Source organism: Lemur catta, chromosome 11 (assembly GCF_020740605.2).
Source record: "Lemur catta isolate mLemCat1 chromosome 11, mLemCat1.pri, whole genome shotgun sequence".
In the NCBI taxonomy this organism is placed as follows: domain Eukaryota; kingdom Metazoa; phylum Chordata; class Mammalia; order Primates; family Lemuridae; genus Lemur; species Lemur catta.
This window is the reverse complement of record NC_059138.1, coordinates 4,017,066-4,044,514: the sequence shown is the minus strand read 5'-3', so window position 1 is coordinate 4,044,514 and position 27,449 is coordinate 4,017,066. Positions and strand designations below refer to the sequence as shown.

Below are 27,449 nucleotides of genomic sequence, written 5' to 3'. Positions count from 1 at the left end.
CTCCCAAGTGCTAGGATTACAGGCGTGAGCCACCGCGCCCGGCATACCTGGGAGTCTTAATAGCTGCTCCAAGGCACTGGGATGGCACTTGTGAATTATAAATGGTGGTACTGACTTCCATGATAAATCTTTTTTACTAAAAGTTGATTTTCTTTTCTTGTTTCTTTTTTTTTTTTTTGAGACAGAATCTCACTCTGTTGCCCTGGTTAGAATGCAGTGGTGTGATCATAGCTCACCACAACCTTGACCTCCTGGGCTCAAGCAATCCTCCTGCCTCAGTCTCCTGAGTAGCTGGGTAGCTGGGACTACAGGTATGCACCATCATGCCCACCTAATTTTTTCTTTGTTTTTAGTAGAGATGGGGTCTCGATTTTGCTCAGGCTGGTCTTGAACTCCTGACCTCAAGCAGCCCTCCCACCTCAGCCTCTCAGAGTGCTAGGATTACAGGAGTGAGCCACCATGCCTGGCCAACAGTTGATTTTCAAAACAGAAAATAAAGTGGTATTGTTTAGGAACTGATTCAAAGGACCTAAAACTGATCTTTAAAAGAGGCCACAGGAGAAACCACAAACTTAGACTTGAGTAATGGTATCTTGTCTACTGGCCAGCTCTCAGGAACTAGTCAGATTTGGTTGGGGGCCAGTTCTCTAGTCTCCCCACATTTACCTGTGCAAGCTTACTTCTGCTAGTCGTGCACTCATGGAAGATGCACAGCACTGCCCACCCTGTTCTGACTTTTCCTTTCACTGTCTTCTTTGGGCAGATGCATACTATATGCATAGCAACTTGGTTTTCATGCAGTCAGCTTTTTCTTACCACATTTTTTTGAGTAAATGCCATATCCTCATTTTACTTGGGAGAAACATCCCTGACTGATGTTTCTCTTTCTGTCACATTCTTCATCAACACCATCAGCGCAACATTAAACATGTCCGCTGTATCACATCCCTTCTCATCTTCACTACTCGTCTTCTCTGTAGAAGTTGCCCCCTAACTGTGTCCACTCAAGCCCCTGCCACTGACTCTCTACCCAGCCGCTGTAATGGTCTTTCGGAAATGTGAGTCAGAGAATGGCACTGCCCAGGACCAAACTCTCCAGTGACTTCTGATCACATTTAGAATGAAATGCAAAATCCTTACCATGGCCTCTGTGATCCTCCCTGGGTCCCCTCCCACCACTCCCTGTTGCTCCCTAAGTCCCCCTCAACTTGAGGTTCTTTGCACCTGCGACTTCCTCTCCTTGGAATGTTCTTTCCCCACATATTTGCAAGACTCTCCCTCGCTGCATGTAGAGCTCTGCTCAAATGTCACCCTCTCATCTGACACAGTGACCCTGTCATCACCTATTGTCCCTCTCTTATTTTTCCTCCTAGCACTTGTCACCATCCGGCATTAGATGACATAACTATTTGTTGGTGTATTGTTATTATCTGTGTGCTGCCTCCATCTTGCTAACTGTTGTGCCCCCACTACCAAGAACAGTATCTGGGCAGATTATGTGCTCAGTAAGTTCAGCATTCATTGAATGAATGAATTTTTGAAGCTATTTTTATTCTTTCTACTTTTAAATCTGAGTGCACAGAGACTGTATCAGCACTGGAGTAACCCAGGTAATAAGATGGACAATAAGAGAATTTCATTTCAAAGAACAGCCTCCAACTATGGAATGTTATGGGCAGTGTGTGGGAAGAAAGGTTAAGCAAGACAGCAGAGTTCAGGTGAGTGGGCAGTGAGAGAATCAAAAAGAGAAAGTTAATTTGAAGAGCTTTAAAATTATGAACTGAGCTTTTAATTGTACATTTAGATAATGCCAGAGAAATGAAGTGGATTTAGAAGATTTAGACCATTTTGTTGATGTTGTTGCTATTGTAATTATCATTTTCAGCAAGATAATTTGTTAAGTACCTAGTTGGTATATGGTGTTTTTCTGGATAGCTCCAAAAAACAAGTTAAACTAATATAGTCAGTGGCATAGCAAAGTCAAGTGGAACTACTAAATTGAGGGGTAAGGGAAAAAGGAAAATTAGATCAAAGCACCAAAAGGTAGAAGGGGAAAAATGCAAAACTATAAAAAGTGACAAAACAGAAAACATAAAAATATTAAAATTTAGAAGGGGAAAAATGCAAAACTATAAAAAGTGACAAAACAGAAAACATAAAAATATTAAAATTAGACCAGCCATATCAAGGATCATTACAATTTTAAATAGATTAAATTCTATTAAAGTAAGAAAGAATCTCATATTGCATTTAAAAAGTTACAAGCTTTTTATGACATACATCTAAATAGAAAACATGAAGACATTAAAAATTAGACCAGTCATATCAAGGAGCATTAAACATTTAAACAGACTAAATAAAAAATTAAATAGAATAAATTCTATTAAAATACAAAGAATCTTATAGTGCATTAAAAAAGTTATGCTTTTTACATGAAGTACATCCACACCAAAATTTCACAGGAGGGACAATAAATAAATACAGGAGGGACAAAGACAAGGAAAAATAAAGAAAGGAGGACTTGCAATAGTCAAGACAAGAAGTATTAATGGGACTAAAATAGATATTTATATTAATAAAATATATTAATAAATAAATTATAATAATGATTCTTTATGAATTGAGCAGCATAGCTTTAAAATCACAAAGCAAAACTGATAGAAATATTAGAATTCAATAAGACAATGATAAATAGTGAGAGATATTAAATTCTTTTAAGAAGTTAAGAGATCAATTTCAAGTCACTACAGAATTAGAAATTTTTTAATTCATAAAAAGTGAAAAGATCAAGTAAATAGGGAAAAGAAATCGAATGTAATTTGAAAATAGAGACATGATTGTTTGGAACAATTTTGTTTGGAAACCATGAATTAGCCAGTAAGTATAGAACAAAAATTGAAATGTAGTCACAGATTTGTTCCCCAAAATACTCCAAGCCAGTTTCATGCTTAATAGGTTAAGTTCTATCAAAACTTCCAACAGTTATACATAGCATAATTTTTTGTTATTCAACTGTTCCAGAGAATAGGAAAAAAAAAATGGAAAGAATTTCAATTCATTCCACAAGGCTAGCATAACCTTGATGAAAAAATTGGGCAGAGATACAATAAAAAGAAAATTATAAACATGTATGTAAAAATGTCAAATGAAATACTAGCTAATCAAATCCAGCAATTACAAATTACTATGCAAGGAGACATAAAATTGTGAAATCTATTACCAACTATAGTGATTACTATAGTAATTCACTATACTAATAGATAAGAGTAGAAAAACAAACTTACTTTAATAGATGTAATAGCCAGTCCTGAAAAATACTTAGTAACCTAGGAACAGAAGGAAACTTGTTCACTTTGATGAAAAAGTCAACAGAAATTACCATACTTAAAGGTGAAAAAACCAAGCCATCCTCCTATTTTTTTTTTTTTTTTTGAGACAGAATCTTGCTCTGTTGCCTGGGCTAGAGTGCTGTGGTGTCAGCCTAGCTCACAGCAACCTCAAACTCCTGGGCTCAAGCGATCCTGGGACTACAGGTGCACACCACCACGTATGGCTAATTTTTTCTATTTTTAGTAAAGATGGGGTCTCACCCTTGCTCAGGCTGGTCTAGAACTCCTGAGCTCAAGCGATCCTCCAGCTCAGCCTCCCAGAGTGCTAGGCTTACAGGCATGAGCCATGAAGCCCAACCAAGCCATTCTCCTTAAAGTCAGGAATAAGATGAGGATCCTGAGTATCACTACTAGTCAATATTTCTCTGCAAGCCCTAGCCAATTCAATAGTAAGGAAAGCAAACTAAGTCTCTAAAAGGAAGTGATGAACTTATCACTGTTTACAGATGACATGATTGGTTACTTATAAAATCTATAAGAATCAACCAAAAAACTAAAAAATTTTCAGATAAAAAAGCATTACAGGATAACCAGTTATAAGTAAAACACATATTAATAGAACTAGCAATAATAACAATAAATTAGAAAATTTAATGGAAAAAAGAATTCTATTCAATAGCAAAATGAAACAAAAAGCCCACCAAAACCCATAAGATATTTAGGAATAATAAACATTAAATGTGTTATATTTATTTTTCCTATAAAGAGTTCTCTAGGCCAGGCATGGTGGCTAATGCCTATAATCCTAGTACTTTGGGAGGCCAAGGTATTGGGATTGGTTGAGGCCAGGAGTTCAAGACCAGCCTGGGCAACATAGTGAGACCCCTGTTTCTACAAAAAATGGAAAAATCAGCTGGATGTGGTGGTATGCACCTGTAGTCCCAGCTACTTGGGAGGCTGAGGCAGGAGGATCACTCAAGCCCAGGAGTTTAGGTTGCAGTGATGACCTCACTGTACTCCAGCCTGGGAGACAGAGCAAGAGCCTGTTTCATAAAAAGGAAAAAAAAAAGAATTCTTTAAAACTTACTTAAGAACAAGAAGAATACCTAAATAAATGGAGATTTACACTGGTTCCTAGATAGGAAAATTCATTATTATGCACATGCTAATTCTTTCCAAACTGATCCATAAATTCAATGGAATTTTAAATAAAATCCTAACTGATTTTTAATTACATCTTTTTAAGTTGGTTCAAAAGTTTATTTAGAACAGCAAAGTGTGAGAGAAGAACCAGATATATATTTTGTTTGTTTGTTTTTGTTTTTGGAGACAGAGTATCATTCTGTTGCCCAGGCTAGAGTGCAATGGCATGATCATAGCTCACTGCGGCCTTGAACTCTGGGCTCAAGTGCCACTATGCTTGGCTAATTTTTAAAAAATATTTTTTGTAGAGACAGGGTCTTGCTACGTTGCTGAGGCTGGTCTCGAACTCCTGTCCTCAAGTTATCCTCCTACTTTGGTCTCCCGAAATGCTGGGATTACACATATGAGCCACCATACCAGACCAGATATGATTTTTAAAAAGAATGATGGCAGGGGAAACTTGCCCTCTGCGATATCAAAATTTACTGCAAAGGTATAATTAAAATTGGCGTAGAAATAAAGAATGAAACGAAAAATTCTAGAAATAAGTCAGTTCATAGTAGGTACTTAGCATTTGATAGAGATTAAATTTCAAATTAGTGGGGAAAAGGCAAAGTAAAGATTTAAACATTAAATATAAAACTACAAAAATACCAGAAGGAAATGCTGGAGGATATTTTTGTAATTTTGGTCTGAGGAAGACTCCCCCATGCAAGACACCATCCAGAGGCCATAAAGAAAAGATTTTCAGATTTGGCCACAGAAGAAATGTAAGCTTCTGTTTGATGGGAGATACCATATGTAAAATTAAGATGTTAAGGTGATTATCTAGGAAAAGCATATAATGATAAAAGTAACAAGAGCCAACATTAACATAGATGTTATTATATGTCAGGAATGGTGCTACGCATTTTACATGAATTATCTAATTACTATTGGTAAGTATTATTATTCCATTTTACAGATGGGGAAACTGAGGCTTAGAGAGTTCACATATGTACTAAAAGAGTTATATCTGTACTGAGCATTTGTTTTTTGGCTTGTTCAGTGATCCCTTTCCCTGGCCCCAGCACTCCCTGGACATGTGAACCAAGTCAGCTAGGAAGAGTCTTTTTTGAATTTGGAGCTAGAGGAGAATAGACCTTATCTTTGGGGTAAGAAAGCTTGAAGGATGCGATTCGTGGTTTCCTGTGGCACCAATGTTCCTGGCTACATAAAGAAAACTTGCAGAAGGATTGCATCAAGGCAGAGATAAGCAGAGGTAAAAGGAAAATGGGGAAAAAGGTTTGAAGTTATTGTTTTGGGTGCCTAGATCCAGGTGTGCCTGAATTTAGATCTACTCTTGGACTTCCACTTATCAGTCAATGAGTCCCCTCTTTTCTTAAGCTAATTTGGATGGTCTGTATGACCCTTAGAAACCCAAATGTTGCACTAGACTAAAACAAGACTCCACCTACTAATTAATGAGGAAAAACACAAACAAATCAATAAGCATGTGATTAGAAACTCAATGAAGGAACACCAGTGGGGGTTAATTCTGGAACTCCTATCTGGGGATCCAAGCCTCTCAGTGGGGAGGACCTGGTACAGCTCTTCCTGAGGTCTCCCTACTGCTAAGACAGTTAGCATCCAGCAACTATGTGAGTGTACAGATGGTTTTTTCTGGGATCACTTCCACCTTATTACATGGGCCTCTTACTTAGTTCTCTCTGAAATAATCTTCCTTAAACAAAGAGTTAGAAAAGATGAGAAATCACTAATGGCATATTGTTTCTGAAATATTAAGGAACTGAGAAAAGCTTTCTCCCATTGCATGGCTTCTGTGAGCACCTGTGGGTGTGGGTGTGGGCGTAGTGTGCCATGGGGTCATTAACTGAGTCGTTCTCCAGTCTTCCACTGCCCTCCCACGTGGCTCGCTGCAGAGCTCTAATGAAGGCAATGGCTCCTCAAGGCACGATTTTTCTTCCTTACTGCATGGCTGCTTTGATACAGAATCAATTACAGAATTTTATTTTATTCCCTCTCTGTAAGTCGGATGATGCTTCTTTGGTGTTGGAGAAAAAGTCCCTGGATGAGGGCTTGATTTAGAACAGAGAAATATTAATATGTCACCACAGGGTATGTGGCACTGCTAGGGACTTGTGTGCATATTTAGTGAGGACCTACTCTGTGCTCAGCATTGTGAAGATTCGGAATGAATAAGAAATGTTACTGCAAGGAAGCAGTGGTAGCTGTCTCTGACTCATCTGAGGTTGAAGACGGGGGAGAGGGAAGAGAGGATGGCAGAGCTTGTTTTGGAACTGAAGACTTCAAAAGCATATTTTGGACACTTGCTCCTTTGGGACAGGAAGGAAGAAGTGTAAGATCGGTGCAGCTGTACATACATTTGTAGGATACTGGTAACACAAGCTCCCTTTGTCTCTTTACATGTAACATGTTGAGCTAGAAGCAATGGCAACCTGTTAGCACGCAGCATCCATAATGCCCAGTTCTACTAAAAGGAACCAGGGCTCCTTGGAAAACTATTATTCCAGGCAAGGGCAGAAGAATTCCAAAGGCTAATAGGGCAAGTCAAAGGAGTACATCACTCTTTCCTGTGCCCTTTTAAGACTGAAGCAGTGCTTTTTTTTTTTTTTTTTTGAGACAGAGTCTCACTCTGTTGCCTGGACTGGACTAGAGTGCTGTCAGCCAGGCTCACAGAAACCTCAAACTCCTGGGCTCAAGCAATCATTTTGCCTCAGCCTCCCGAGTAGCTGGGACTACAGGCATGTGCCACCATGCCCAGCTAATTTTTTCTGTATATTTTTAGTTGTCCAGATAATTTCTTTCTATTTTTAGTAGAGATGGGGTCTTGCTCTTGCTCAGGCTGGTGTCAAACCCCTGACCTCGAGTGATTCCCACCTCAGCCTCCCAGAGTGCTAGGATTACAGGTGTGAGCCACCACGCCTGGCCTGAAGCAGTGCTTTAAGAGGCTAACACAGAAGCATAAAGTAAGTTTCCATAAAACCCAGAGAAGAAATTATAAAACTCCTCTTTGGATCCTGTCTGGAGTCACAGCTTAAGAAAAAAAAGAAAAAAGGATACAGAACAAATTCTAAAAGGCTACTCCTGACTAAACTTAGGATAACTTTAGTATTAGAAAGTAGGACTCCAGTAGATTGAAACACATTGAACATACAAAAATCCATGCATTCACGATACCATAATACTCCCCAAATTTTTCAGTTAGTTTAGAGGTGCTTAGGGAATCAATTTATTATTCTGATATCAATAAAGGGAAGAAATCAACTATTTATCCTGTCTTCCCAAAAGTGAGTGGGAAATTCTTCTCTGTAGAAGAATCATAGCTAATACATGACAAAGGAATGAAAACATTAGTATATCACCATGTGGTCACCTCTAATGAAATAATCATTCTAGGCAATGATTATCAATGTCTGCTACAATTATTAGGTGAAATGTTATAGAGAACTTTATAACAGATGGATCAGGCTGACAACATTTGAACTCACTAATCAATTGGAGAGTTAGACATTTTGTGCTTCTTGAATACAAAGCAAAAGAAAGTTTACAGCACCACCTACACAGTATTCGTGGGAAAAAAAAAAACCCTAACTCTCACGAAGCTTCTAAGATTTTTCTAACAGTTTACAGAAAAAATGGGGGCTAAAGGAACACATGAAAGAATACCATGAGGATATAATGTAAAATTCTATAGAACAAATGACCACCACATTGTCATTTAGTCACAACTAAATGTGTGCCCTTGATTAGATACTGATTCAAACACAGTGAAAAGATATTTTTGAGGCATTGTGGAAATGTGAACATGCCTGAATATTGGGTGGTATGAAGAAATGATTATTTATCTTGTTGGATGTAGTAATGGTGTTAAGGTTATATTTTAAAAAATATCTTTAACTATATTATTAATAGAATGACACACCAAAGCACTTATAAGTGAAATGATATGTCTGGGATTTGCTCTAAAATGCTCTAGTAAAAAGAAAAAAAAAGTAGAGATGGTGGGGAAGAGGTCAAAAAGAATGGCAGAAATATAGAGAATTCGATGATGGATATATGGAGGGGGGCTTAATGTACTATTCTCCTACTTTTGTGAATTTTTGAGAATTTCTTTAATAAAACTATTTAATGTTTAATCCTGCTTTGTTTTCTCCCTTATGAGGTATTTCCTGCTATAGAGTAGGGTTATGCACTTCATGCTTTATCTCAAAGTATCTTTGGAGATAAAAGTAAACCAAGTCTCTCAGCAGAGCTTTCCAAAACAAAGACTAGGCACCTATCCAAACTCACACCCCACATAAGGGGGAATTTGCTAGGTCAAGTCTTTGTGGAGCCTGGGACACTGGGGGTTAACAGCCTGTCTCTGCAGCTGAGTATCCCCACAGCTGCCAGCAATTAGACTGGCTGGCAGTCCCCTTAGGAAACTCCTGCTGCCTGATTAGGACTAATTGCTAGCCAGCATCTAAGTCCCCAATCGATAGAAATGGAAATCCATTAGGGAAAGGCTGGGTGGAAGACTGCCTTCTGGTGAGTATGCAGACCCACGGATAGGCAGGCACATTAACTGGTCCCCCAGCACTGGGTGAGCGCCCCAGACACCCTCCTCCCTGCCAGTGTTATGGGAAACTATACTCTCTCAAGATTTCCTTTTGATCCCCAAAGAGAATATTCTCTTCCCCGATTTTGTTCTATAACTGAAAGAAGCCTGTTTCTGTCCAAAATGGCATTGTGACGACTGTCCCTTAGAGTTACAAGCAATGTGTCCTGGAAGTGTGGCAGAGGGAAAGATTAATGCAGACAGGGAAGCTCTGGGAAAGCCTGGTGCAGACGTGGGACCTTAGCTGAGCTTTTGAGTTGGGGTGGCTATTCTGCATTAAGTAGAGAATCCGTGCAGAGACTCATTGGTAGCTACTGAAAAAACTTCCTTCAGATCCTTATCCGTGAGAAATCTGTGACTGGACACCAGAGAGGATGGCAGTTTTCTTGGGAATTATTTCAACCAACTATTAATATATGCTAGCTTCTGAGAATACAAAGTAAGATCCAGTCCTTACCTTCAAAGAATCCTATGGTCTATGCAAAGTTCAAAGACAAAGAAGAGATTAGAGAGTATTTAAACTGCTTATGAAAACAAAATAAAGGGAAATTATTGAGGATTTCTAATCCCAAGGCTAACACCAAATTTTCTCATTTAATTGATTTTTTTTGTTAAAACTACCCCCCACCCCCACAAGGAGATTTGAGTTTAACCTATTTTGAAATTCAAGGCTATTATAATGAAGTATGTATTGTATTATTTGAGAAAATACATTTGTGAGATTACTTTCCAGAAGTATCACAAGTAGGACACAAGTCACATAAAAAGTCCTTTCTTATCAGGTGGTTTAGGAATGAAAAATTTATATTAAATTCAAACTGTGAATTTGTTTCTCCAAAAATAACATGCTTGTTTTTAAGAGTTTATGAAAATTAGGGCCGGGCGTGGTGGCTCACGCCTGTAATCCTAGCACTCTGGGAGGCCGAGGCGGGTGGATCGCTCGAGGTCAGGAGTTCGAGACCAGCCTGAGCAAGAGTGAGACCCCCGTCTCTACTAAAAATAGAAAGAAATTATCTGGCCAACTAAAAATATATATACAAAAAATTAGCCGGGCATGGTGGCACATGCCTGTAGTCCCAGCTACTCGGGAGGCTGAGGCAGTAGGATCGCTTAAGCCCAGGAGTCTGAGGTTGCTGTGAGCTAGGCTGATGCCACGGCACTCACTCTAGCCTGGGCAACAGAGCGAGACTCTGTCTCAAAAAAAAAAAAAAAAAAAAAAAAAAAAAAGAGTTTATGAAAATTAGGCAAGAGAAGAACCATATATTATTATTTTGCAACTTATGCAGAGGCAGACTCTTGTCCCTCTTGCACTAAAACTGCAAGAATTCTGAATGGTATTAAAGTAAAACTATTGTAAAGTAAAAAAATGATTACGATGTGTTCTTAACTTGTTATCAACCTGAAATATAATCTAGAGCAACCTCTTTAAACACTTAAGAGTATTCATTTGCTTTACAATCAGGTTCATTAAAAATGAACCATTTATTAAAGAAGATCTGGCATCACCAACTCATTTAAGTTGCTGTGTATATATATAAAAGTGACAACTAATCTGCATTTCTGTTAAAATGTTTTGATTCATATTTTCCCAAAGTAGTACTGCATTGCTATTCAATTTAAACTTAAGATGATTTCAAATGCCACAAATTACTACATTATAGAGAAATCCTGAGAATTCCTAGAGGGCTTTCTTTTAGGATAAATTCTGCAGATGGGGACAGAAGAGACACTGTTGAAATGATTTGGAGTTTGCTGCACAGTAATGTCTGTAAGGTTACTGGCGATCAAACCATTTTTCCTTTAGAAGATTGCTTGGTGGCAGTGAATCCGTTAAAATTCTTCTGTGTTGATGAACTGGGGTGAGGTCACACAGGAAGCCAAAGGGAGAGGTAAATCTCAGAGGCTGAGCTCAGTAAGCCATCAAGAGAATATAACTTGTTAATGACTGGCAAATTTACTTTTTAAAAATACTATTTTTTCAGTGTTTTCATAAAACAGCCTGATTATAAAGTAAGGAGACTGGTTTTACAAACCATAAAGAAAAACAAATCTCATTGTTCTATGCTCAAAACTCATACTTTGTTGTTTGATCCAAAGGAAGACATATATTACTTATTGCATTGGCCAGTGAGATGGGAAGAGGGGAGAGAAAGTGACGTGCATAAGATTGCACAATTGATTAATATTAGGGCTGGTCCTAGAACCTCATTATCTCAATTTCTAATCAATGCTAATCCTTCACTATTCTTTTCACCTTGCTATTTTTTTTCCTCAAGTATTTTGTTTATACTTTCTTTTCTTTCTCAGTTCTGTGCTTTTGATTTCTTCCCTCTACTTTTTCTTCTCATTTTTTTAAATTATGCAAATCTAGGAGTAGTCGTGCTCATTTCCCAACCCGGAAATCTGGCTTCCACAGAGGTTATCAGGCAGGTATCAGAGACTTGAAAATTGAAGGACAAATTTACTATTTAGTGACTAAGATCCCATTCTAGTAGCCAGAATACCACTCAAATTCAGTATATTTTTGATCACATGCTTAAGTTTCATGCAGGTAACAAGAACTCAAAAACTCAGATCCTAAAAGGTCTTAATTTTAAACTTTCATATTCTATTTTTATGTAACTTTAAAAGAAGTACTCATATTTTGGGAGTTCTGGCAATCTAAGTTAACATAAAGTGAAGAACTGAAATTATAGGTGATATTTAAATCACTCAATTTTAGAAGGAGTTCTTCACCTCCCTTAGAGCAGGGCTTGCTGACTATTGTTCTGCTTTGATTCCATTGTCCTTATCTGAACTCCTGTCATTCTAAGGAGCCAGACTCTTCCTTAAAGCTAGGGTTCAGTTTCACAGTGAGTAAGATTCTAGATTTCAAAACTTTCAACCCTCTTATGAGGTGCAGTGGTAGTAACAGACTCAAGAGTTAATGGGAAACAGGATTCAAGGAAGCTGGCTGAAGTAGCAAAGCAGGCAGCTTGAGGGGAAGTCCTGACTGCTCTCAGGTCAATACAAAGAGAATCTTTCTGTCCTGGGAAAGGCAACTTCAAGACTGAAAATCTGAAATCCTGGCAAAACACTCATCTTTCACATTTGAATGAAGTGAAATACCATTTAAAAATCAGGTAATATCTTAACATTCTTTGTTTAAACTTTTTTTTTTTTTTTTTTTTTTGAGACAAGGTCGTGCTCTGTCACCCAGGCTGGAGTGCAATGGCTCAGGGGTGATATCTTTGTAAACGTATTTAATATAAGAAAGTCTGAATGAAGTGGTAAGTGTCTATGTGGGAACACAAAGGATGATTAAGTCAGGGAAGACTTCATGGAGAAAGAGACATTTGAATTGGGACTTAAAGGATTTAATGTTCATTTGACTGGAAAATTCCCTAAAAGGAATGACTGTGTATAAATGAAGGGTTGCTATATATTTTTTTTTTGCTCAAGATGATTCCGATTATGTAGAAAAATATATGTGATATTATATACAAAGACAAGTGATAGAATGAGATAAAAATATTAAGAAAAACAGACCAAATTTGTAGACAATTCACAAAAGAAATAGAAATGACAAATGGACATTCAAAATTGTATTTGATCTTGCTAATAACCAAAGAAATGCAAAGTAAAATGAGATAACATTTTACACAGAGCAGCACGTCAAAAATTTTAAGAGAGGGATAATACTTGTGGTTTGTAATTGTATAAAGAAACTAATGCTCTCATATACAGTGTAGGAATATAAATTGGTACAACCTTTTAGAAACACATTTCCAATGCTAAGCATTTATCTTATGAAAATAATCAGTTTTCCAAAGATTATCTATATAAAGGTCATCAAAACAGCAATTTTTAAAAAGAAAAAGCAAAGAAAGAAATATCCAACAATTGAGGATTGGTTAGATAAATTATGGATCCATGCAATAGTATGTGGCCTTAAAAATCAAAATCAAATAAAAATTTAATGGAATGAAAAAATTATTAAGAAAAAAGCATATTACAAAAGTATCAGTCAATATGATCCTAGTTTTGATTATAAAATGAAAAAAAAATCTTTGTTTTCCTGTTTCTTTTCTAGATTATGCCTTTTAGGTCTCACCTCCCACATTTAACATTGATGTAATTCTAAATCAATACATTTATTTATTTGTTTATTTGTTTTTTGAGACAGGGTATTACTCTGTTGCCTGCACTAGAGTGCAGAGGCATCATCATAGCTCACTGCAACCTCAAACTCCTGGGCTCAAGTGATCCTCCTGCCTCAGCCTCCCAAATAACTGAAACTACAGGCACCACCATACTTGGCAACTTTTTTCTATTTTTAGTAGAGCTAGAGTCTCGTTCTTGCTCAGGCTGGTCTTGAACTCCTGAGCTCAAGTGATCTTCCTGCCTTGGCCTCCCAAAGTGCTAGGATCACAGGCATGAGGCACTGTGCCCAGCCCAATACATTTATTTTTAATGAAGAATCCTGGAATCAGCCAATGAAGTAATTATTTAAATCATTATAATGCTGAAGAAAATCTGAAAGGATATATGATGTCTGGAAAATATCCAGCCACAAGCATGGGAACGTGGGCCATTGCTAGCGTTGCTCCAGTCTAAAAGGCAAGTGACTGAGGTATGTGTGGAGGGGTGGAGTGAAATAGGCACGGTCATGTGGATTTTGGCTGGCACATAAACACTGTATGGGACAGTCAACCCTTTGTACCACTCCAATATAGTCATATCCTCCTATAATATCCAGATCTAATACAAGAATAGAATATTCTCATTCTTTCCTACATGAAGAAATGAAAGAGTAATCTTAATGTTATGGTTACAACCACTTAAACCACCTTCTTGGGGCATACTAAGATAAAGTCAGTGATGCTGTAGCTGGCCCCACTTTTGTAATTAACTGTATCTGTTATCTCCCTTCCCACCATGCCCTCTACATTGCCCTCACTTTCAGCCAAGCATGGTGGCTGGTCTGGTTTGCTTGCCTGGTTGGGTAATCCAGGATTTCATCTGCAAGGTGTTCAGGCCCTTAAATGCTTTGCCCTTGCTGGGCCCTGACTACTTCAATTCCTCATTTACAGTTAATATGGGCATGGAAGCATCACAAGATAGTTTCATTTTACAAAAGAAGGTATATCTCCTCATTTTATACATGGCATGCTTCTCACCCACATCAAATCTTATTATGGTACACTGCTGCCAGATATAGAATATTTAGAAGTACACACACACACACACACACACACACACACAAAGGGTCATGGGGAGGGGGAATCAGTTTGAAGTACTGGTGTCTGTGAGAATTTCTTTAATCAAGAACCATGAATCCATAGCAGAGTTTCATGCTTTCCCTTCTCTTATATGTTAAGGGTTGGATATCTTACAGAGTGAGCAAGTGGAGAAAAGAATAGTTCTTTTAGTGACCTAACATCTCTGATTACATAGAAGAATGCATCACTTATGAGAATACTAAGTGGGAAAAGAGGCATCCGTACAAAGCACTGAAGGAAGAGGAAGCTTACTTCATTCAGGAAATAATATGGCTGACAATCGATCTATCGATTCGTCTATCATCTAGCCATCTAACTATCCCACACACTCATTCATCCACCTATTCATCCATTCATCCAATAATCAAAATATTCAAGATGTGTAGGTAACATTTTGGGAAATGCCAATTTCTTAGAAAATGTATTTCCTCTGTATATTCCGATTTCTTTTTTCTTTTCATTTTTGTTTTTGAGACAGAGTCTCGCTCTGTTGCCCCAGTTAGAGTGCAGCGGCATGATCATAGCTCAACCGATCCTTCTCCTCAGTCTCTTGAGTAGGCGCGACTACAGGCGTGGGCCACAACACCCAGCTACTTTTTTCTCTTCTTAGTAGAGATGGAGTCTCGCTCTTGCTCAGGCTGGTCTCGAACTTCTAAGCTCAAGTCATCCTCCCAACTTGGCCTCCCAGAGAGCTAGGATTATAGGCATGAACCACCCTGCTAGGCCCAGAGTTCTTGATAATGTGGGAAAGAACTTCATTAGCATGGTCATTCACTTGTATCTCAGTTGCATACGTATTTCACATGACTACAAGGAAGAGGGATAAAATTCCCGTTTTCTTTTGACAAATCAATTTTACCACTTCAAATGAAAGAAACATAAACTCAAGGTAAGTTAATGTTTTATGTTCACGTTATAGTTTCATTAACTTTTAGATTGTTAGATATTAAAATCCATTTATTTTTCAACTGAGGCAAGTTTCCTTCCTGATGTTACTGATGTTACTCTGTACCCATTAAACAACTTCCCATTTCCCTCTCCCCTCAACCCCTACCAACCCCTCTGCCTTCTGTCTCTGTGAATTTGACTACTCTAGCTACTTTACACAGGTAAAATCATCAAGCTTTACTTTCGCTTTTTTTTTTTTTGAGACAGGGTCTCACTCTGTCGCCCCCAGCTAGTGTGCAGTGGTGTCATCATAGCTCACTGCAACCTCAAACTCCTGGGCTCAAGCAATCCTCCCTCAGCTAGGATTACAGGTGTGAGCCACTGCACCTGGCCTACTTTTGCATTTTAAAAAATATATGGTGGGTATCAAATTGCTAAGATACATAGATTTTAGTGAATATATTTAATAAATGTTTCATTTAAAAATGTTAATATGCCAGAAATTACTTTGCCATTATCTAAATGTACAAATAAAAGTTCTGAATGTTAAGTCAAAAGGTATGAGGGGATACATAATTTTCCAAATTTCTTTTAGGGAGTATGTAAGTAGTATGTCAGTGATCCTAATCCTGTCTCTTTGTTTTATATATAAGAGATCTAATGACTTGCACACAGTCACACAGACCTAGTGGATTGTAGTGTACCAGTAAGAACGTGAGACTCTTGATACCCAAAATTTCCTTCCAATCACAGATTCTATTGTCCATAAATTTTATATATTTTGATTTTCAATGTACTATTCACATATGGCCTTATTACGTATGAATACTTTTTATAGTCAAGCACCCATAAGTAATAGCCTATAATTTATCTCTGGCACAAGTCAGATTTTTATAGACAAATTTGTGTCTGGTAATACAGTTAGTATTTTGTTTTAAGTAAGATTAAGTGTATTACCCTATAAATGATTATTTCACTAATATGAACTTACAAACATAGATGAGACCTTAAAGGTCATCTAGTCAAAAATAACAGAAGAATAAACTAAGGCACAGTGAATTACCCCCAAATAGCCTTCAGGAAATTCTGAATCACATTTTAAATGATAAAGACATGAATTATGTGACTATGCATAAATATTTCTTAGTCTTTTAAAAAGGATCCTTTAAGAAACTTCAAAATAAATGAATGGAATCCAATAATTTAAAACTCAAGTGCTGTTATTTCTACAAGATCTTGGATTATATGTTCATTTGTTCACTGGAAGAAAAATCACATTTTCATTTCTTATATTTTATTTATATTAGAATGAGCACTTCAATATTAATTCAAATATCTATCCATTAAATGCAAAAATGTTAATGCAATATTAAAAATGAAATTTAAATGAAAGCAAGGGAATATCACATTAAGGTTCCCATAGCAACTCTCACTACACTTTTCAGCTTCTGAATTGTAACATGGTCATTTATTATAGGCTCATATAAAATACAATTTTGCAAATATTTAAAGATGTATAGGTTAATTCGTGTCAATTTAAGCCTTCAGATGCAATGTAATATAATACACTAGGCTAAGAATACTCTAAATATTAACCCATATTCATAATTTAGATATATCTGTATAAAACAGATGCAAACTTCCTAAATTTTGAATGATTTGTTAGCACTCACATGAATCATACCATTTTGCAGTTCCCATCACAGCTGAAATCTGAGCCTTATGTTACTGAAATAGAAATATAAGTATGGTCAAGAGACTCTCACTTTAGGAAGAATTTGAAATTACAAATGATAAATTTTGTAAGAATAAGCAAAATGTAAATTCCTCAGTTCACATAATTTAAAAGTCCAAGAACTGAGTTATGCAAAATCAAATGATCCTGCTGAGCCCTACTTTATCAGCCTGTTTTTTTTACAACCTTTAGTAGTGAATATTAATGTGTTGGAAACTCAATAAAGTAAACATTGTTTCACCAAGCAATATATCTTTATTTATCTAAAGGAAATAATTAAATTACTATTAACCTATATGTATGAGGATTTAGGAAAACATATAAATAATCTAAATGTCTATCAATAGGGGTGGGTTAAGCACATTATGGTGCACAGAGCTTTGAAAATGATTAGATCAACATATATTGATGTGGAAATATGTCCACAACACATTGTTAAGTAAACAAAGCAAATATAAAACAGTATATAGAGTATGTAAAAAACAAACAGAACAAAACAAAAAGCTAAAACACTCTCTCAAAAACAATATGTAGGCATGTATGGAGACTAGTCTAGATGGATAAATTCCAAAGGATAATGGTGGAGATCTCTGGATGGTGGGATTATGGTTGACTTTTACCTTATTTTTCTGAAATTTTTTCAGATGAATATAATTAGAAAATAAAGATATAAGACAAATAAAAAAGTACTGACTGTTGTTATAAGTGTGAAGATATTAATACTCTTCTCCACTGAAGGCAGGAACATAAGTTGGTATAAATCTTCTTGAGAGGGTTGATAACATGAAAAAGTTGTAGCAAAACTACTTCTATACTTTAAAAAAAATTTTTTTTAATTTATTTATTTTCTCATTATTAAAAAATAATCATGGAAATTAGAAAGCACTTAAATATTTCAAGTGATTAAATAATTACATATCCATTCCATAAAATACTATGTACCCATTAAAAATCATACTGTAGAATATTTCTGTGTGAAAATATTACTGATTCCTCATCAAATCAAGAGATCTTAATGCAAGTAATAGAAAACCGAGAATCAGTTTAAACTATTAAAACTTCTGGATAGCCAAAGCAGTTGAACATGCCTATTTGCCTCTAATTCCTCCTGAAACCCTACTAAAATCGCAGGAAAAGGGGGAAAAAGGCATAAACCCATAAAGACAAAGAAAAGGGGAGAGAAGATAATGGCATCCCAATTATTATTATTTTTTAAAAGGTAAATATGTATTTTTTTAAATTTCAGAATATCACGGGGGTACAAATGTTTAGGTTACATATATTGCCTTTGCCCCGCCCAGTCAGAGCTACAAGTGTGTCCATCCCCCAGACGGTGCGCACCACACCTATTAGGTGTGTATAGACCCATTCCCTCCTCCCCCCTCCCACCTGCCCAACACCCGATGAATGTTACTACTATATGTGCATGTAAGTGTTGATCAATTAGTACCAATTTGATGATGAACACATGTGGTACTTGTTTTTCCATTCTTGTGATACTTCACTTAGTAAAATGGGCTCCAGCTCCATTCAGGATAATCTAAGAGGTGCTAGATCACCACTGTTTTTTGTGGCTGAGGAGTACTCTCCATGGTATACATATATCACATTTTATGAATCTACTCACGTATTGATGGGCACTTGGGTTGTTTCCACATCTTTGCAATTGTGAATTGTAGCATCCCAATATTTAAAACCAGAGAGCTGGTCAATGGGTGTAGGTCTGTGGACCCAATGGAGCAGCTGATGTAGAAACCTAAGAATGCAGCCTAGAAACAAGCTGATTTATCCACCAGAGCTCAAAAAATGCTCACAGAACTGAACATGCTTGAAGTGTGAGTGCAGGTGGGATGAATATGGAGAATGGATGAGTCTTTATGAGAAATGAGAAGAACCCAGGTACCCTAAGAAACCAAAATCTACTTGAAATTTTTAAAGGCTAGTTTCCCTTCCACATACAACCATGAAGCTTTTACAAAATGCTGAGGATAGAACACACTGTTCATATATATGTGTGTACATGCTATGCTTATTATCATGTGATGAGTTATGAGGCACATTAAAAATGAACCTTAATGAACTGATTAGAACATTCCCAAATTTCATTCTGCTACTCCCTTGTTTTTCTTTCTAATTTTAGCACTTGTTTAGTTTTGCTTGTTTCTGAACATTTAAAAATTTTGCTACACAAAAACTTGTAAATGAATGTTCATTTCAGCATTAATCATAATAGTCCCAAATTGGAAACAACCCAAATTTCATCGTGATGAATTTTTAAAAAGTGGTATATTCATACAATGGAATATTATATGACAATAAAAAGGAATAAACTACTGACACATGCTATGACACAGATGAATCGTGAAAACATGATGCTTAAGTGAAAGAAGACTCACAAAAGACTACATATTATATGTTTCCATTTATTTGAAATGTCCATAATAGGCAAATGCATACAGACAGAAAGTAGATTAGGGTTACTAGGGGCTGCGGAAAGAAGGGCACGAGGAGTAACTGCTAATAGGTATGGGGTTTATTTATGGGGTGATGACAATGTTCTAAAATTAAATGGTTGCACAACTTGACACTAAAACCACCAAGTAGTATACTTTATTTTTTTTTTCAACACATTCCAAACCTAACCATACTGTAAATGAGTGAATTTTATGGTATGTGAATGGTATCATGATAAAGGTATCAAAAAAAGGAATTATATTGAAGGTATTCTTCTGTAATGTCTTTTTAAAAAATTCAACATCATGTTTCTAAGATTTATCTAACATTTATGCATCTTATAATAGTGCATTCATTTTTAATGTTGTTGAGTGCTTCATTGAATATACTACCATTTGTTTACCCATTGTATTGTGAATGGATGTCTTAGTTGATTCTAATTTTTGCTGCTGTATACAATGCTAATATATTTATCCATCTTTGCTGATGCATATGAGCAAGAATTTCTCAAGGATATATGCCAGTTTAAAGAGTATATGTATGTTTAACTTTAAAAAATGACAAAATAGTTTCCCAAGTGCTTGTACCATTATGGTTTTATGTGCCCACTATCACTGAGTTGGAATTCTCTTTATTGCACAACTTCTTCAGTACTTGGTATTGTCAGCCTTTAAGTTTCTGTCATCCAAGTGTACATGAAGTGACATCTTATTGAGATCTTCATTTGCATTTCCTATTACTGATGAGATTGAACCTTATTTCATTTTTTTTACCATTCCTGTTTTTTTTCTGTAAAATGTCTCTGAATAACTTTTGACCATTTTTCTATTTTTTTCTTTTATCCATGTGCACACATATTTGCATCCACATATACACACATATATTAGCATATACACTATATTTTGTTTTGAATATTAAACATTTGTTTTTCACATTGGGTGCAAGTATACTTTCAGTTCGTAGCTTTTCTTTTCATTTTGTTAATGCTATCTTTGATGAATAAAAAATTCTAAGTATAATGTAGTCAGATTTATCCTTTTTCCATTATGATTGCTCACTGGTTCTGTTTTAAGAAGTACTTCTGGAGGGGAGGGGAAGGGGAGACAAAAGAAAGAAGTACTTCTGAGCCGGGTGTGGTGGCTCATGCCTATAATCCTAGCACACTTTGGGAGGCCAAGGTGGGAGGATTGTTTGAGCCCAGGAATTCAAGACCAGCCTGAGCAACATAACGAGACCCTGTGTCTACAAAAAATAAAAAAAATAGCAGAGTGGTGGTATGCACCTGTAGTTCCAGCTACTCAGGAAGGAGGCTGAGGCAGGAGTACAGGTTGAGCCCAGGAGTTTGAGGTTGCAGTGAGTTATGATGACACTGCACTCTAGCCAGGGTGACAGAGTAAGACTCTTATCTCAAAAAAAAAAAAAAGTATAATATTAAGGTCCATACATGCATGGGTTTGTTCTAAAACTCTCTATTTGTTTTTCCTTTTACCAATATCACACTCTCTTACTTTAGTTATATAATAGGGTAAGTCTTCCTACCTCAGTCTTCTTTAAGAACATATAGCAGCCATAGAAATGTACTGCTTAGATGTCCCTTTGAGAGTGTGTCAGTTGACAGCCACTAGCTAAAGCACCTTCAGGATCTGCTGCAGCATTTGAGCTGAGGTTCTTCGCAAGCAGCTAACCAATGCCGAGCAAGGCAGGGGAACTAAGGGACTGGCCATTTCTGCCCAAAGTGGGACTCCTCCTTAGACAATCTTTGCAAAGGTGCTCCCTGTTGATGAGGCCAAGACTTTCTCAGCTGTGTTGCCAGTCTGAAGCGCTTCCTTCCAGTTCTTCCTGCCTCCTTCCTTTCACAGGTGTCAGACTTGGAGGTTTTCCTACCTAAGTGTCCAAAACAGATGACTGGATATATACACAATGGAAAACTATTTAGTCATAAAAAGGAATGAAATCATGTCTTTTGCAGCAACATAGATGGAACTGGAGGCCATTGTCTTAAGCGAAACAACTCAGGTACAGAAAGACAAATACCACACATTTCTAAGTGGGAGCTAAATAATGTGCATACATGGAAGTAGAATGAGGAAGAAATAGACAATGAAGACTCAGAGGTGAGGGGGATGGGGAGTGAATGATGAGAAATTACTTAATGGGTATAATGTACATTACAATGGATACACTAAAAGCCCTTACCTCACCATTAAGCAATATGTCAGTGTAACAAAATTACACTTGCATCCTATAAATTTATACAAATTTAAAAAATAAAGATTATATTATTATTGTGGTACATGGAAACCCAAAGTCACCTATAAATAGATTATTAGAATTAAGAGTTTAGCAAATTTGTAAGTTAAAAAATCAATGTTTACATTTTTCTAAGTACCAGCAACAGAATTTAAAAATGGAATTTTAAGAATATGATTTTTAATCATAACTAAAAATATAAAGTTCCTAGAAATATATCTAACAAAAATATGCAACACCTTTTTGGAGAAAATTACAAAGCTATGTTAAAAGAAGCTTTAAAGAAAACCTAAATGAGAGAGGTAGTATGTTCATGATTGAGAGACTCAGTATTATAAAAGACATCAGTCACTTCTGTGACTCAGCAGTTGATTCAGTGCAATTCCTGTCAAAATCCCAACAAAAGTATTAATATTTGTTTTGCTTTGCTTTGCAGTCTTTATCCATTTGGTCAACATATGTAAATGGACTAAGTACTCCAGTTAAAATGACAGTTTTATACTGGATTTTAAAAATACACAGTTGGCTATTGTAAAGAGCCATATCTAGACATAATATGGGAAACTTGACATTAAAGGAATGGGAAAAGATCCTCCATGAAACATGAATCAAAAGAAGGATGGGTCCAGGTGCAGTGGCTCATGCCTGTAATCCTAGCAGATTTTCTTTATCCAGTCATCTTTTATGGACACTTAAGTTGGTTCCATATCTTTGCTATTGTGAATAGTGCTGGGATAAATACACAAGTATCTTTTTGATATTTCTTTTTCTATGGGCAGGTATTCAGTAGAGGGATTGCCAGATCTAATGGTAGTTCTATTTTTAGCTCTCTGAGAAATTTCATTATTAATAATGTTTACTGTGGGATTTTTATATATACCTTTTATCAGTTCAAGGGAATTACCTTGACTTTCAGGGGAAGATTTATTATCATGAAAAGCTGTAGATTTTTTTTTTTTTTTTTTTTGAGACAGTCTCACTTTGTTGCTTGGGCTAGAGTGCAGTGGTATCATTATAACTCACTGCAACCTCAAATTCCCAGGCTCAAGCAATCCTCCTGTCCTCTGCCTCAGTTTCCCAAGTAGCTGGGACTACAGAAGTGTGCCACCATGCCCAGCTAATTTTTTTCTATTTTTGGTAGAGATGGGTCTCACTTTTGCTCAGGCTGGTCTTGAACTGACCTTAAGTGATCCTCCCACTTTGGCCTCCCAGAGTGTTAGGATTACAGGTGTGAGCCACTACATCTGGCCAAGGTGTTGAGTTTTATTAAAAGTTTTTCTGTATCTAATGATACATTATTCTCTAATCTGTTTATGTAAGGCATTGATTTATCATAAAGACACTGAATTCTATCAAATATTTTTGCACAGATTCAGTGCAAATCAAGAATGTGTCCTTGAGTGGGCTACATGACCCAGTATTTATATATTCCTCTTATATGGAAATGGGAGAAGGGGAGCTGGGCATGGTGGCAAGTGCCTGCAGTCCCAGCTACTTGGGAGGCTGAGCCAGGAGGATCACTTGAGCCTAGGAGTTTGAGGCCAGCCTGGGCAATACAGCAAGACCCAGTCACTAAGGGAAAAAAAAAGAAAAAGAAATAGGAGGAGATAGTGAAACAAAGGTGATATTCTTACAATTCTGATTGGTGCTCAGTGATATCATCGTATATAAGATAAAGCAAATATGTGGTTAATGTACATAGGGTAAAAGGTTAATGAGCAGGCAGGTGTCTTAGGGTCTGGAGAGGGATGACTGATTCTCTCCTACCTTTACACTTCATCTGATAGGGAAGGCTGTAACCAGTACATGCCAGTGAAATACCAGCCAGACTCCAGCCTTGCAAGCCAGGGTTCAGCTTTAGCTCATAGGCCTAATTTCTATTACCTGTATGTCCAAACTGCAGCTGTCTTGGGCCACTTTTAAAATTTTTCCTTCAAATTTTCCTTTTTCTGACAATTCCCTGCTTTTGGCTGAAATCTTCCAGAGGAGGGCTTTCAAGACCAAATAATATAATTCGAGGGATTTGAAGTGGACAAGCTTTGTTTGTCTAGAATTATAAGGTATAGGGGATCAAACTGGAATTCTGAAATGCTCTTGATCTACTTTTTTCCTTATATGAAGTGCCATCATCTGATCTGTCAGTGAGGATGCAAAGATTCCCATGTCATTGTGATTAGAATCATCTCCTTAGGAGCTGTTTCTTGGAGGTGACGGTCAGTCAGGTGGAGAAATTCCCAATTTTATGTCCTTTTCACAAACTTTGGGATTTTTGGGGTTAAAAATTAAAACAGGGCCGGGCGAGGTGGCTCACACCTGTAATCCTAGCACTCTGGGAGGCTGAGGCAGGTGGATCGCTCAAGGTCAGGAGTTCGAGACCAGCCTGAGCAAGAGCGAGACCCCGTCTCTACTAAAAATAGAAAGAAATTATCTGGCCAACTAAAATATATATAGAAAAAATTAGCCGGGCATGCTGGTGCATGCCTGTAGTCCCAGTTACTCAGGAGGCTGAGGCAGTAGGATCGCTTAAGCCCAGGAGTTTGAGGTTGCTGTGAGCTAGGCTGACACCATGGCACTCACTAGCCAGGGCAACAAAGTGACACTCTGTCTCAAAAAAAAAAAAAAAAAAAAAAAAAATTAAAACAGAAAGCCCTCCTCACTTGGTCAGAAATAGAGGAAAGAGTATGTTGGACAAAACAGGCAATAGAACGCTGCTTTTATTACATTACATGTCTGTTATTTCAAATCTATGAACTACCATAACTTTAACTGAAGTTCTATTTTTTCAGTGGCATTTCTTACTTTTGCAGCATTTGCAATTTAGAAACATTAGAAAAATAATCAACAATATGAGTAACTGAAGGGTCCATTGGGATAAAGATAATTAAGAAACAAGTGGCCGGGCGCGGTGGCTCACGCCTGTAATCCTAGCCCTCTGGGAGGCCGAGGCGGGTGGATCGCTCGAGGTCAGGAGTTCGAGACCAGCCTGAGCGAGACCCTGTCTCTACTAAAAATAGAAATAAAAATTATCTGGACAACTAAAAATATATATAGAAAAAATTAGCCGGGCATGGTGGCACATGCCTGTAGTCCCAGCTACTCGGGAGGCTGAGGCAGTAGGATCGCTTAAGCCCAGGAGTTTGAGGTTGCTGTGAGCTAGGCTGATGCCACGGCACTCACTCTAGCCCAGGCAACAAAGTAAGACTCTGTCTCAAAAAGAAAAAAAAAGAAAAGAAAAAAGAAAAAAAGAAACAACTTATCACATTCTTATTTATCAGGTCAAGGAGGTAGAATGGAACAGACAGCTAAGAAAAGCCCAAAGTCAGGCACAGGGTACATACATAACTTTGAGTCAGCATAGAGCTCTCAGCTCCATTCATAAGTAGACCAGATGGCCAGTTAGAATCCACATCCAAGGATGAATTTGAAGTTTCAAGGTTTGGGGCCAGCATGATTCTGGTGGGTTTTTCATGCAGATACCTGTTAAAACAGGCTAAAATAACCTTAAAGAGGAGCCAAATGCTTAGACCTAGTAGAAGGATCACTAAAAACTCCAAGGCAGAACAGAGGGAACCAATGCTATAAAAAGCAGCCAGATAAAAAGGTCTGAGAATTGGAAGTCTAACCAGCCGAAGGGGCCCTTTAAGGGTACTCCTTTCAGGGAATTAGGTAATCTTAAGATTTTGGAAGCTTCCAATTCAACCCGGCAGGAAGCATTTACCCAAGTGCAGATGAGGTATTCAGGACAGCACAAATACTGCATTGTGCAGTGAGGAGGTAATCCATTGCAATGTGGTTATCTAGGGCTACATGAGCAAGGGAATCTAAAGATTGGTGTTGGGCCCTAATGGCTCGAGCAGTGAAACGAGCAATTCTACTGACAACATGAGAAAGATTTCTAATCATGTATTCATTACAAGCACTACCAAATCCCACCCAGGATCCTAATATTCTCCCAAAACTAGCCCATTCACTGGGGGTCGACCCCTCCCAGTAAATACATCCTTGAGAGTATCTACAGCTGTCAACATGGTAATCATCTATAATAGAAAGGGCCCTTCTATGTCTACAGTATGAGCTGGGCTGGTGGTGGTCATATTTAAACATCCCAAAAGGCAGACTTACCCCATTCACCAGCTGTCGAGCCCTACAGATAAAAACATAAGTGTGGGGGGCAGGGCACACAAGAGTCCAGATAAATTCTTAAAATTTAAGGATTCATTTGAGATATTTTTTGGAGAACGGGATTGAACCAGGGATCACTGTAAGACAAGGACCAAGGATTGGATTAGAAATTGGTGTTGCAAACAGGGAGATGGGTGGGTATTCCTTAGAAACAGAGGTTATTAGTCTTATGATATTGGTAGAGTGGTTGTTTGGAACGGGGGTCAGTTCAATTATAATATACCTCTTGCAAACAGGCGAAGGAAGAAGGGATGGAAAAAAGGCAGCGTTACTGAAGCAGGTAAAGGACTGTGCTGCTGTTTCACAGGGTTTGGGTTTTTTGTTTTTTAACTTGAACAGAAGTACAGGGTTTGGATTTGGTGGCTGTAGGTTGAAAAGGAGTTATACCCTTGGTTCTGGGATCTGAGCAATGGTTTTAGTAGGGTGGGGGGTAAAGAAGAAACATGGGACAGAAGGTCAATGGGTGTGCCATTTATGAGCCTCCGTCCTCCGGCTCTCACCCCCAAGTTGATCAGCCCCAAGGTGTTATGGAAAGCTTACCTCCCAGATGCTTCAAATGCCAAGCAACCAACACTTTAGGAGAGTTCACTGGAGGAGCATAGTATTTTAAATGTTCTTCTGCTATGATGGAGCCCTAAAAGGCCACTGCACATCAAGAGGAGCCTTTCAAACAAGATTCTTAGTCGCCTAAAAATACCCAAGCTTTGGGCTGGAGGGAGCAAGTGTCCTTTACATATGGAGAAATTTTATCTCAATTGCTCTCATATAGTGTGTGAGGGGTTGGTACAGACAAAAGATTTGAAAAGAGAACATCCAGCTGATCAAAGAAACTACCACTCTAACTGCAGCAATGCTTGGTCAACCTTATTTCTTTCCTCTCTTCCTAGCAATTTAGAATAATGAAATAACAACCCTAGGAAAAATTTAGCAAACCTAGGATTTACTGCTCCTCTAAATGGCCCTAAAAACATCTCAGAATAATGTAAATCTAGACCTCTACCACAAAGGGGGAGGTCCAGATTCTAGGCACTCACCACATATACTTTTACCTTCCCATCCCCACTCCCCCTTCCTATGCCAGGAGTCAGTTGGAACACAATGGGACTGGTGCTAGTACCAAGCATCTAGTCTGAGAGGATGAGGCCTTGGTGTCCCTGGATCCTTGCTGGAATCCTGCTGAATAGGTCATCTGTTGATGAAAAGTTTAAATAACAGACACTGTAACTTGAAGAAATTTATTTTAGAGATAGGGTCTTGCTCTCTTGCCCAGACTGAAGTGCAGTGGTGCCATCATAGCTCACTGTAACCTCAAACTTCTGGGCTCCAGCGATCTCCCTGCTTCAGCCTCCTACAGGCACGCACCACCATGCCCAGCTCATTTTTTCTATTTTTTGTAGAGAGAAGGTCTCGCTCTTGCTCAGGCTGGTCTTGAACTCCTGGCCTCAAGTGATCCTCCTGCCTTGGCCTCCCAAAGTGTTAGGATTACTGGTGGGAGCCATCATATCCGGCTAAATTTACTGTATATCATGTTCCCCCCCCCCCACAAATTAGACATTTTTATTGTTTTATATTTATTTAGATTTACC

The 27,449-nt window shown here is 37.6% G+C and overlaps 1 protein-coding gene and 1 non-coding gene across 2 annotated transcripts in view; one reads left to right on the top strand and one right to left on the bottom strand.

Annotated features, from left to right (window-relative positions):
- Positions 1 to 27,449, bottom strand: part of XRCC2 (X-ray repair cross complementing 2) — a 66,118-nt gene that overhangs the window by 16,678 nt on the left and 21,991 nt on the right. The gene's annotated exons all lie outside the window — the stretch shown is intronic.
- Positions 7,413 to 7,531, top strand: LOC123647883. Its single transcript, XR_006738412.1, has one exon. It is a non-coding gene; the product is annotated as a small nucleolar RNA SNORA26 (small nucleolar RNA).